Source organism: Mytilus californianus, unplaced genomic scaffold (assembly GCF_021869535.1).
Source record: "Mytilus californianus isolate M0D057914Y unplaced genomic scaffold, xbMytCali1.0.p SCAF_8, whole genome shotgun sequence".
Lineage (NCBI taxonomy): Eukaryota > Metazoa > Mollusca > Bivalvia > Mytilida > Mytilidae > Mytilus > Mytilus californianus.
The window spans coordinates 109,683,556-109,695,799 of record NW_026262734.1 but is presented as its reverse complement, the minus strand read 5'-3'; the positions used below and the strand labels follow the sequence as shown (position 1 = coordinate 109,695,799).

Below are 12,244 nucleotides of genomic sequence, written 5' to 3'. Positions count from 1 at the left end.
TCGGACACTTAATTTTTCTTCCAAAACACGTTATAGTTGATATCAGACATGTCAGAGACATATAATATGATATGCATCCTTCTTTTAAAGTTTGTTTCTGGGACTTGTATACTAGCTAGTATAATAGTCTCAGTTTGTTTTAAACACTTTATGACACTTGGGGGCACTGCTAAAATAAACTTTCAAAAAGCATATTTAATTTTCCATCTTTAAAACTTGTATATCAGATAAATTTGACCACATGACAAGAAATACTACAACAAAAATTGGTCATGCACGACATATTCCGATGTAAGGCACGTGCTGTTACAATGGTACAGTCAGTTTTAACGCATCACCGCACACAGGTTTGTCGAATAGGCCAGTTGATTGGATCAGAGACATATATTCACATATATGTGTATATATGTCTCTTATTGGATGAAATTTACCGAAAACCACGCCTACCTTAAACTTATACCAAATCAACCGCACTTGAAAGAAGCATACATCAAACATGGATAAGATTACTAGAGATTTGGTTGGGTATCAACATTTGAAAAAAATTAGACTCTTTATTCAAAACTCTATATCCAAACTTAGAAGTATAAAACTTGCCTAGAATATGCCCGTAGTGCAAGTTTCGCAAATTAAGAATAAATTTTACACACCATTTTACCTACCTAGTGAGGAAGAAAAAAAAATTGAAAAATTGAAACTATTTCGAATGGTTCACTTTTTGTACAAAAAATCATCAGCAATTATTTTAGATTGAAAAATCAAATTGTTCTTTTACCTGTATGCAATCGCAAAAATAATTCATAAGGCGGCAGGGTTAACAGAAAGAAGGCAGAATATGCCGTCTCTGTGAATCAAACGACATTGGTGACGAGTACCATTACATTATGAATTGTGGAACATTTAAACTAGAAAGAAAGACATTTTTACCGTACTACTGTTGGACAAACCCTAATATCTATAAATTTAGTCAACTGTTTAACTCACTACATATTGTAATATTAGATAAACTATGTAAATTTGTCAAAGTTATATGAAAGTCAGTCCTCCAAATTAATTTAATTGTATCGATCACACATGCATATAATGATTGTATCTTATAGTTATGTGTATGATTGTTCTCTATAACTAGTAATTGAAGTTATATGAGAAATAATGTATTCGTATTCCTTTAAACCATAAATTACATGAAGACATCCTACCGTACGGGTAATATACAAGTGTATATAATACCATAAAGTACCTAATCCTGACCCGTCCTTGTAAATGGAAAAACTCTGGATTCTCTTTGATAGTGACATGAGAGATCATAAAAGACAAATCTAACAAAACTTTTAAAAGTGTTTGCGAAAATTGAAACGAAATAAAAGATTATTTTGTAGACGAGTTACACATTGAAGTAGGAAATCTGACCGAATGAATGAAATAAACTGTAAAAAAAAATTCAGTGCACACTTTTCTAGTGGCGAAAAACACGCATATAGATGAAAAAGAATAAGTATATTATTAATAATTAAAAACCAATTGTTCAGAGAACAATTGAAGGTCTTTCCACATCAATTTCTAAATTATTGATGAGAAGCTACTTCTTATTTATTCTATAAACTAAGTAACTATTAGCGTCCTAAGATAGGTTTCTTCATACTGATTCAATAAATATATGGTTTCTATACATTTTTTTCTAAATGAGGAAGATAAATTGTTACTTCCGGTTTGAAATATGTCACTTCCGGTTTTATTTGATAGTTTGCTTGATACTGATTCCAAAAATATATTGTTCAATATACTTTTACATTAAATAAGCACCAACAATAGCTACTTCCGGTTTACACCAGGTCACTTCCGGTTGACTTTCTCATGGTCAAGTGGTTTGCAACGTAATGCAAAAAGTCCCATGGCTTGATCATGTATACATATGAGGTAAAAGCAAAGGTCAAAGTCTAGAACGTCAATTTTACCTGACTTAGAGTTCAATTTCAAGGTCATAAACCAAGGACTTCAAATCAAAAGACCATAGGTCTTAATTATATACGGTTAATGAGTTACATCACTATATGCCTCATTTTGAATATAAGAGGGAAAAAACTCCAATTTAATGTAAGCGTACCCTTTTAACCAAAATTTATGTGTTACGACATGTCGCAACTTTCAATTTAGTAAAAATATGTTGTATATCTTATGCGGTTTTTGGTATATCTTATGCTGTTTTTGAAAAGAATTGAAAATAAGTCAAAATCAAAATTTAAAATATGACCTTGACCTCTGACCTTGACCTAATTTTCTTATTTTTGGATCAAGGACTTCAAATCAAAAGATCCTAGGTCTCTATCACTTATGGTTTACAAGATAGAAATGCACATCACTTATATCAAATGCATAAGGGGAAATAACTCTCATATGGAATATTCATATCGCTTCGGTCAAAATAGGACAAATCATGCAAAGGATATAACGAGCAATTTTATAAAATAAATTTGTCGCTTTCTTTTACGGTTACAGAGGAGATGCAGTCACAAGGAAAACAGTGTTCGGGGAGATAACTCCTACAAAGAAAATTGTTCGGCTTAGAATGGGTGAAAATAAAAAGCGCATAAACTGTATGATACTATATAAGAAATATCTAAGTGACATCTTGCGAAAAAAAAATTTTACGCGAGAACAAATTTGGCGGAAGAAAATAATAATAGTCAGAACAAATACAATAGGTCTTTCCACAGAAAAGTGGAAAGACCTAATTATGATGTCAATTTCATAAATTCAAGGATAATAACTATAAAACAATCTTAAACACGATTCGTGATTTCCCAGCTATATAGATTAAAACAGATTTATAATTTTAATTCTTAAATTAAATTCTGAAAAACACATGCATGGCTCTGATCCTTGGCAGTTCAGCGAACAATATTACATGAAATGCACGATGCTATTGATCGAAAACAAAGGTGAGAGATTCAAATTGTAAAATCAGCCGCTGGACGGTAGAGTTTCAATTAATCATTCAATTATAAGTAAAGACTTTTGAATGGAAAAGTATGATAGAAATACCTTTACTTTATTGTAATTACATATAATTTTTTGTCAAATGATATTTTTGTTAAACTGCTCCAGACATGGTTAATAGTAACCGTCAGTCCATAGTGATATTTCATAGCTCTATTACGAATTCCGAAAAAAATAATAAAGGACAAATTGATGTTCCCTTGGAAAAATATATCTTCCCACGGGAAGAATTAATGTTCCCAATGGAAGAATAAATGTTCCCAAGGGAAAAATGTGTCTCCATGGGAAGAAAAAATAGTTCCCTTGGGAAATTTAGAATTTCCCATGGGAAGAAACTATCTACTAATGTTCCCATGGGAAATTGTAGTTCCGATGGGAACTTTAAAATTGCCATGGGAAAAGTATTTTTTCCGATGGGAACTTTAAATTTTCCCATGGAACTTCTAATGTTCCCATGGGAACTTTTTAATTTCCCATGGGAAATGTACTTTTAATCAGCTGTGGTGACAACCGTGACAACAGTGACAACAGTGACATGTTGGGACATATGGGGACATTTAATTGTTTTGATTATCTATCACTTGGCCAAAAAATATTTATGTTATCTTGTAAACCGACAAAGTCAGATTTGCCAATTCTGGAATTGCAAATTTGTCCCGCACAGTGTTAAAATTATATATGGCTTCTATTGATTTGAGACATGCTTACTATAGTGTTCCAATTGCTGAGGAACATCAAAAGTTTTTAAGATTTCATTGGAACGGAAAACTTTTTCAATACACATGCTTACCTGATGGGATTTCCTCCGCACCTAGAATATTTACTAAATTATTAAAACCAGTATACTCTAGTTTTAGAGTTTTTGGTCATGTGAATGTTGGTTACATAGACGATAGTCTTTTATTAGGAGAGACTATAGAAGAATGCAATAAAAATGTAAATGGCACAGTTGAATTAATGTCAAAATTAGGATTTGTCATACATGAAGACAAATCTGTTTTTCAACCATCAAAACAAATTATTTTCTTGGGTAATAATTATTGATTCAGAAAATATGATTATAACTCTTACTGAACACAAAAAACAAAACTTAGTAAAAGAATGTAGCTGAAGACAAAAAACAAAACTTAGTAAAAGAATGTAAGTGGTTACTGAAGAGACACTTTGCTAAAATTAGAGATGAGGCAAAAGTCATAGGACTTATAGTATCTTCTTTTTCTGCAGTTGAAATCGGTAAATTGTTTTATCGGAGTCTTGAAAGTGAAAAAAATCATAGCATTGAAAAACTCAAAAGAATATTTTGAACAAAGCATGCATATTTCTAATCAGATAAAAGATGATTTAGAATGGCGGCACAAAGTCCATAGATTGCAACACAATTACAAAACAAATTTGGTTATTCTGTAAGGATAATGGCATCTGGTTGACATGCACTCATATAGCAGGCAAAGAAAATTTAGCAGACAAAAAATCTGGAGAATTTGATGACAAGTTAGAATGGAAATTGAAAAGGTCTGTTTTGACCAATTATGTATATTATGGCAAATGCCAGTTATTGATTTGTTTGCATCTAGATTAAACTTTCAATTAGGAAAATACTGTTCTTAAAAGCCAGACCTATTATCTGCATTTATTGATGCTTTTAGTATAAATTGGTCAAATTTTCAGTTTGTCTATTTGTTTCCTCCTTTCAGTTTATTGAGTCGCTGCATTTTCAAAATCAGAGAGGACGTTGCCAGAGGATGGTTTCCAAGACTCATGCAGTTGTTGACAGACAATCCAATCGTTCTTCCAAAGAGCAAGAAGATTTTGAGTTCTTCCTAAGGATCCGCAGTCTGTTCATCCTTTACACAAAAAAATGAAACTATTTGTATGTCCAGTGTCAGGAGTAGCTTCAAAGAACGAGAAATTTCTCAAGAAACAACCCACACTCATGTCGTCTTGTATGTTTTGGTGCAAAGAAACAGTACCAAGTGTATATCAGGAAATGGTTCAAATATTGTAACAAAAACAAATTAATTGCTTTCAAATTTCTGAAGGAACAAAGCTTGAATTTTTCACAATGCTATTCAAGGAAGGTAATCTTGGATACAGTACCTTAAATTTGACTCGAGGAGCACTTTCGTCTTTAGGACTTACTATTGACGACATTGCAGTAGGACGTCATTCAATGGTGATACGATACATGAAAGGAATTTTTAATCTTCGTCCACCTGGATCTAGATATGAATCTACATGGGACGTTAATAACGTACTTAACTTTTTGCGTAGCTTATCACCAGTGAAATATTTGAAATTAAATGATTTAACATTAAAACTTGCTATGTTAATAGCTTTGAAAAATGCAGCTCGAGCTCAATCAATTCATTTAATGAATATTAATAATGTACATAAAGTGAAGGGAGAATTTATTTTTGTTTTGAATGAACTTATAAAACACAAAGCCGACCTGGTTATAAGGAGCCAACTGTAAATATAAAGGCTTCTCCTCCAGGTAGGAGACTTTGTGTATATACCTTGTTCCAGGAATATGTATTTCGTACAAAATTTTAAGAGGGAAATATGAAACATTACTTTTAAGTTATGTCAAACCAAATGAACCTGTTTCAAGAGATACAATTTCTAGATGGTTAAAAGTAGTAATGACGAAAGATAATATTGACACAGCAATTTATAAATCTCACAGTGTTAGGTCTGCATCAGTTTCCAAAGTCAAGATAAATGCAGTACCTATGTCTCATATTCTACAAAAAGCAGGATGATCAAATACAAAAACCTTTGTAAAATATTATTCCTTAAAACCTTCCATCCTTTATGGGTGGATTTTACACAGATAAATAAAATCGTATAATATAAGCAAAATGAGGATGATAAATTTGATGTAAGCCTTTTTGTGCTTCTTCGTTACATTTGTTTGTTTTTATAGTGATTAAGATGATAGCACAATGTTGACTGTTTTGACATTTTTACCTATTGTTTTTGTTTGTTTTGTTCACACATCGTTGTCAATATAATTGAATTTGATGCGACTGTCATACAAGTGAGAGGTTTAGCTAGCTTTAAAACCAGGTTCAATCCACCATTTTCTACTTAAGAAAATGTGTGTACCAAGTCAGGAATATGACAGTTGTTATCCATTCGTTTGATGTGTTTGAACTTTTGATTTTGCCATTTGATTGGGGACTTTCCATTTTGAATTTTCCTCGGAGTTCAGTATTTTTGTGATTTTACTATTTATAATAAAAAGGTTGAAAAAGATGAAAAATTTTTCAGCTTTAATTTGTTGAAGAATTAATCATAAGGTAAGAGATTATGTAATTCTTTTCCTTATTGTTTAGTTTTATCATTATGGCTTTAAAGTCTCATTTTGTTCGGGAAGTGTAACAACGAAATAAAATTTAACAATTAAACGAGTCTTACCTTGGTAAAAGGCGAAGTTTAATTGGAATATTATGGGTTGTGTAAACACTGATGGGATTAAATGCCACACCCTCCCTCCCTAGTTTTAAAGGAGTACCTATATGAAGCTAATGTGGTTTACTTATGTACGTATTTATTTCATTATTTTGTTGTATGTCATGATGATAAAATCTTACTTTGAAGACTGAAGTTCACACATGCGCAGCACAATCTCATTTAATCCCATCAGTGTTTGCACAACTCATAAAATTCCAATTAAACTTCGCCTCTTACTAAGACTCGTTTAATTGTTAAATTACAGATTACAGTGTCGGGCTTATGGCAACATGTGTTATAAACTAGAACATCTCAGACTTATGATGTTGGATATCGAGCTTATACTGCATTCCCTGCCAGCAACGGGGTTGTCTGGTTTAGTTCAGTTTTACTATATCCAAAGTAACTGTGAACATCCGTTTGATTATATACAAATGAATCGACACTCCATAGACTCAATATGATAATGCACGCTGTCAAACATATACAAGGAGAGCATAATCTAAAACCACGTCTCCCTTGTGCTTCTCAGTTATGTTGGGGAATTTGCATTTCTCTTCGATCAGTCGTTTTCTCTACTTTTATTGATTGTATCTAGAAAGGCTTGTACAGTAGCGTTTTATTTTAGAATTGTGAGATGTGGCGAATTTACAGTTTCAAAACATTCTGATTCTACTGTAAATTTAAGTGTAACAGATGTAGAGATTGTTTATGCGTATGCTATTCTACACATTAAAACTTATAAAACAGATCCTTTTCGTATAGGTGTACATGTAAGTGAACAGCTTCAAAAATCATATCATTTGTCCTTTCTCGGCTAACAAAAAGTATATTACAATCAGGAATGGTAGAGAAGCATCTTTTTGTTTTTAAGATCCATTGCTAATAAAAAAAAAAGTAGTAGCGCTTTAGACAGGAATTTTTCATTAGAAGTCTTAAACATGTACTAGATATTTGTAGATACAACTTTAGCTTATATAATGGTCATTCCATCAGAATTGGTGCCAGTACTTTGGTAGGATCTGTTAATATTCAGGAACATCTTATCAAAACACGTGGTCGGTGAACATTGGACAGTTATTGTCGTTATATTCGGATTTCCAAGGACACGATTCAGAAAGCAAAAAGTGTTTGACATTGTCTAGGAATATCTTAGTCATTATAGATATGTGAGCATAATCGAACGTGTATGTATGTTCTTTTATCAAACAACAAATGTACTTGACCTGTGAACTTGGACCATAATTAATCATTTATATGAATAGATAAAATTGAGAATGGAAATGTGGAATATGTCAAAGAGACAACAACGCGACGAAAGAGCAGAAAACAGCTGAAAGCCACCAATGGGTTATAAACACAGCGAGAAAATCCCGCACACGGAGGCGGGTTTCAGCTGGCCTCTAAATAAAAATGTGTACTAGTTAAGTGAAAATGTACGTCATACTAAACTCCAAAACATATAAATGAACAGAATTTAAAAAAAAATACAAGACTAACAAAGGCCGGGACAAGAACAAGTTCCTTGGCAAGTTCTTTTAGCTTATGTTTGATACGAGAAATAGGGCTATTATGGTTGTTATTTTGGAATGAATGTTCTTAAAAATGTTGTATACGTATATTAACTATGTTCATTACTGAATTAAAAAAACAACTACAACTACAACTACAGTTGATAGGATAGGTCACGTCGAATTTTCTGCCAACCACTATTTGGCAAGCATCCATACTTTGCGCAAATAATACTCTTTACAACAAATCAGGATTCAAGATATTCGATGGAAAATATTTTCAAAATTGCTTAAATATTTTCAAAATTGCTTAAATATTTTCAAAATTAGCTGATATGATTTCCCATATGATTTTGATACGATATTACAGAGCTTGCGTTTAATTCTAAGATTTTTTGAATAGCTAAATGGGTGATTTGATTAAGCCATATGGAACAAATTTGTCACATATACCACACATAAGTTCTACTTGTTGTTGCCATCTTCCTTTTCTCTTACTTAATCTCGATTGTACTATTAGCAATTGCAAATTACAAATCAAATTTATTCTGCCATTACCAATGAGATTAATTGAACAGGAACTTTATATCTTAGTTTTGTGTGAAGTCTTGTGTTGATTGCTGTTGTTTGTTCGTTCTTTTTTCTTCTTTGGCCATGGTGACGTTTTTTTTTTTCTACTAGTGATTTATGATTGGTGTAATTTATTTTGTTTGCCTCTTATTTTGTCCGTACCAGTTTGTAAAAGACCTAATTGTATATGTGGTAAATTTTATTTCAAGTTTAATATGATAGATATGATCAACTTAGTCAATAAACTTGAAAGCATTTTAATAACATTTTGTTGTTTGTATTTTCATTTATTCACTATCTAAATATATCCATTATCAATTTCAAACGTGTATGGTCTATCATGTGTTGGTTAAGATCCTTTTTGTTCTTAGTTTCCCTTGTGTTTATCCAACACAACCACCACAACAGCACTGGTTGTTTCCGACACACCTCGATGATCCTGCACAGAATTTCCCAACACAGAAAGAAAAGCAACCATCAATATTAAATCCACAGTCCACAGTGGGAAAGCACGTTTCAAAAGCATCAGTATACTTCAATCCTGTAAGCAATTGACAGTTACTCTTTGAAACATCATTCTAGTATAAAATCAATTTCATATTTAAGAAAAGGTATTCATAGTTACTAACTGAATAAACAGAAGACATGATATCGAAAGATTGAGCTTTTACCTACGAATTTCTTTGACCCTATTATACACTCTTCTTGTTGTTTTTGCTTTTCTAGGGGGAAAGGGATGGGGGTGGGGTTATCTGCTACATTGATGTTTGATTGACATATACAACATGTTTATGTTTTCCATTTGTCTAATGTTAGAGAAAATGATCATGAATGGTGCTTTATTGATATTTACCTTTCGGAGCGAAAATTGGTAGGTTGGGTTCAACAATAAGGAATATTTTTCTACACATGACACCCTTTAAATAATCTGTTTTAGATTTGTTTGAACAGCCCCATTGCTTAAAGACATTTTAGAATTATCCATTCTTGATTAGATGGCTTGATACCTGTTGTGAATTGTAAGTTTCCTCCTTGGATATCGCTAGCTCAGTAGCGTAGTACTTTGATAGATTGGCATGGAATTACGTATATAATTTTTATAAAATTCGCATTAATAAAACTTTTGATATTAAAGAACATATCTACTTTATGCCCTACTCCGTTTCAGAGTTTAAATCTTTTTCGGTTGTATCAGTTTATCAAAGCTCGATATTATAAGTTATATTTCCTATTTTTGCTCTCGAGTATTACTGAGTTGACTGAAAGGATATTAATTGAAAAATTACGTATCTAGTTTTGTCAAATTAGTACCTTTTAATGTTAATAACAAGCCAGAATAGTCGTTTCAGTTGTCATTGAGCTTAAGGTTATAAGAGCTTAAAAAGAGGCAACATATACCAGACAGAGAATCAAAACTCAGAAGTCGAAGGGAGACTGATAAAATCATGGCAAAATATTAAAAACGACAAAAGACAAAGTATATTATAAAGCAGCTTCTGCTCCACAACTTATTTTAGAGTTGAATGATTATAGGATGCTGAACTTTCCGAAGCATATTACTTACTATATGGTATGAATTTTGATCACTGTTGAAGGCCGTATGGAGACATGTAGTTGATTACTTCCTCGTTTGTTTGTCTCTAGTTGATATTTGTGTCATTGTCAGTTATACAATAGCTCATTATTTTCATTTAGAAAGGACGCAATCGTAATTATATCAAACGGATATACTCTGAATTGGGCATTTGTACATCATTGACTCTTCTGGAACACCTGTGTTAACTCTCTTTTTTTGGTGGGGTTCGTGTTGCTCAGTATATGTAGTGTGTTGTGGACTTGTTTGTCTTTTTGTCGTTTTTTTTTTGTTTTTTGACATGACCTTGTCAGTTTTTTTTTAGTTTTGAATGTCTCTTTGGTATTTTCCACCTCTTTTTGTACTACTGTTAAAGCGACAGGTTGAGTCGGATATATACGTGGCAACTTACAAGAAAACAGTCTTCGATAAAGCTAGTTATCATTCCCGAAATGATTATCCCTATCCATGTTAACCATATTTGGTCGTATATCTCTTACATGTCGCTTGTGGAGGGGACACAGCCATAACCAAATTTAACGCATTTGACATTTGAACACATGAAAGACAAACTTGCTTTCGATTTTCAATTTGATCAAGGCCTAACATGAAATCTTGATCTGACAAAAAAAAATAAAAAAATAATAAAATTGCCAGACCTGTTACAATAACATTCAGACACAATTTTCACATGAATTCAAGAACAAACTTCACCTTTCAGCTTGCAGTTATCAATGAAGCTAGGCATATGTACCAATTTTATCAAATCACAATGTGAAATCAGTTTACAAGAGCGTCTACAACATTGCCATTATTTACACACTCCTTCACGAATGATATTCATATACACAAGGCCTATTTTGGACACGGTTGGTTAGAATATGCCTTGTTTTTTGCAGAGGAAAATGTTTGTAAACACTAAATGGATGCTGGCTACGTATAACAAGTAATGCTTATTAGAATGCTAAGTTCCTACTCTCCAAAATTTTAATTCAAAGTGGAATCGGAAATCCACAATATAACATTCTATAACAGAGAATTATCTAAGGACGGAAAATAATTTACTTACCCGTCAACATTGGTTAATTATCTAAGGTAGGAAAATATTTATTTACCCGTCAATATAGGTAAATTATCTGAGGACGGAAATATTTACTTACCCGTCAATATCGGTACATTATATCAGTACGAAAAATATTTACTTACCTGTCAATATCAGTAAATGATCTCAGCACGGAAAATATTTACTTACCCGTCAATATCGGTAAATTATCTCAGTACGGAAATTATTTACCTACCCGTCAATATCGGTAAATTATTTAAGTATGGAAAATATTTACTTACCCGTCAATATTGTTAAATTATCTCAGTACGAACAATATTTACTTACCCGTCAAGCATATCATCAGTACGAACAATATTTACTTACCCGTCAAGCATATCATCAGTACGAACAATATTTACTTACCCGTCGAGCATATCATCAGAACGAACAATATTTACTTACCCGTCAAGCATATCAAGATGAAGCAAAATCCAAGGTAGGCACCCATTTTTCAGCAAAGGTATTCCTGTAAAGTATCATATGCTTTTATGAAGTGTTTAAAATACAAGTAATTGAATTAAAACTTAAAAAAAAAACAATATTAAATTATCACATATCACGAAGCAAAACTAGAATCATTAAAGATTTTATTTAAACCTTATTCTATTTTATAATATAACTTACACTTAATCACTGGTAACACATATATAAGTTCCTCACGAATAGAATTGATACAGATCGACATTCGCAAGAAAATGAATATAATCATAATGATAAAATTCATTTGTGCATGCGCATGTATGTCATTTAACCTACCTGTATCTATATTTAACAAAAATTATAATGCAAACAAATAACATGTGCCGATCTTTATATAGTACTGTGAATGAAGTTAAACGGAAAAGGACATGACTAAAAGTAAATTTCATTGGAGCGATCTTTCTTGAGGGATGTGCCCGATTTCCACGAAGAAATGGGTTAGGTATACGAATTTAGAGGATAAATAAAGGTGCAAAAACATTTTGATTTATTAATCTTAACTGACATAGTGACATGTTCTACTGCATGTCTCTTCAATATTGTCATTTTCCT

General features: G+C 32.1%; 1 long non-coding RNA gene across 3 annotated transcripts in view; it reads right to left on the bottom strand.

The window, feature by feature from the left end:
- Positions 1-12,007, bottom strand: part of LOC127710798 (uncharacterized) — a 248,828-nt gene extending 236,821 nt beyond the window's left edge. The window contains exons 1-3 of one of the 3 annotated variants that reach the window (XR_007986338.1): positions 11,969-12,007; positions 11,615-11,678; positions 8,801-9,075 (exon numbers count right to left, since the gene is read on the bottom strand). This is a non-coding gene — a long non-coding RNA (uncharacterized LOC127710798). Of the gene's footprint in view, positions 1-8,800; positions 9,076-11,614; positions 11,679-11,836; positions 11,911-11,968 lie in introns of those variants that run through there. The other 2 variants (XR_007986337.1, XR_007986339.1) reach the window with 2 other exon arrangements.
- Between the last annotated feature and the right edge of the window lie 237 nt (positions 12,008-12,244).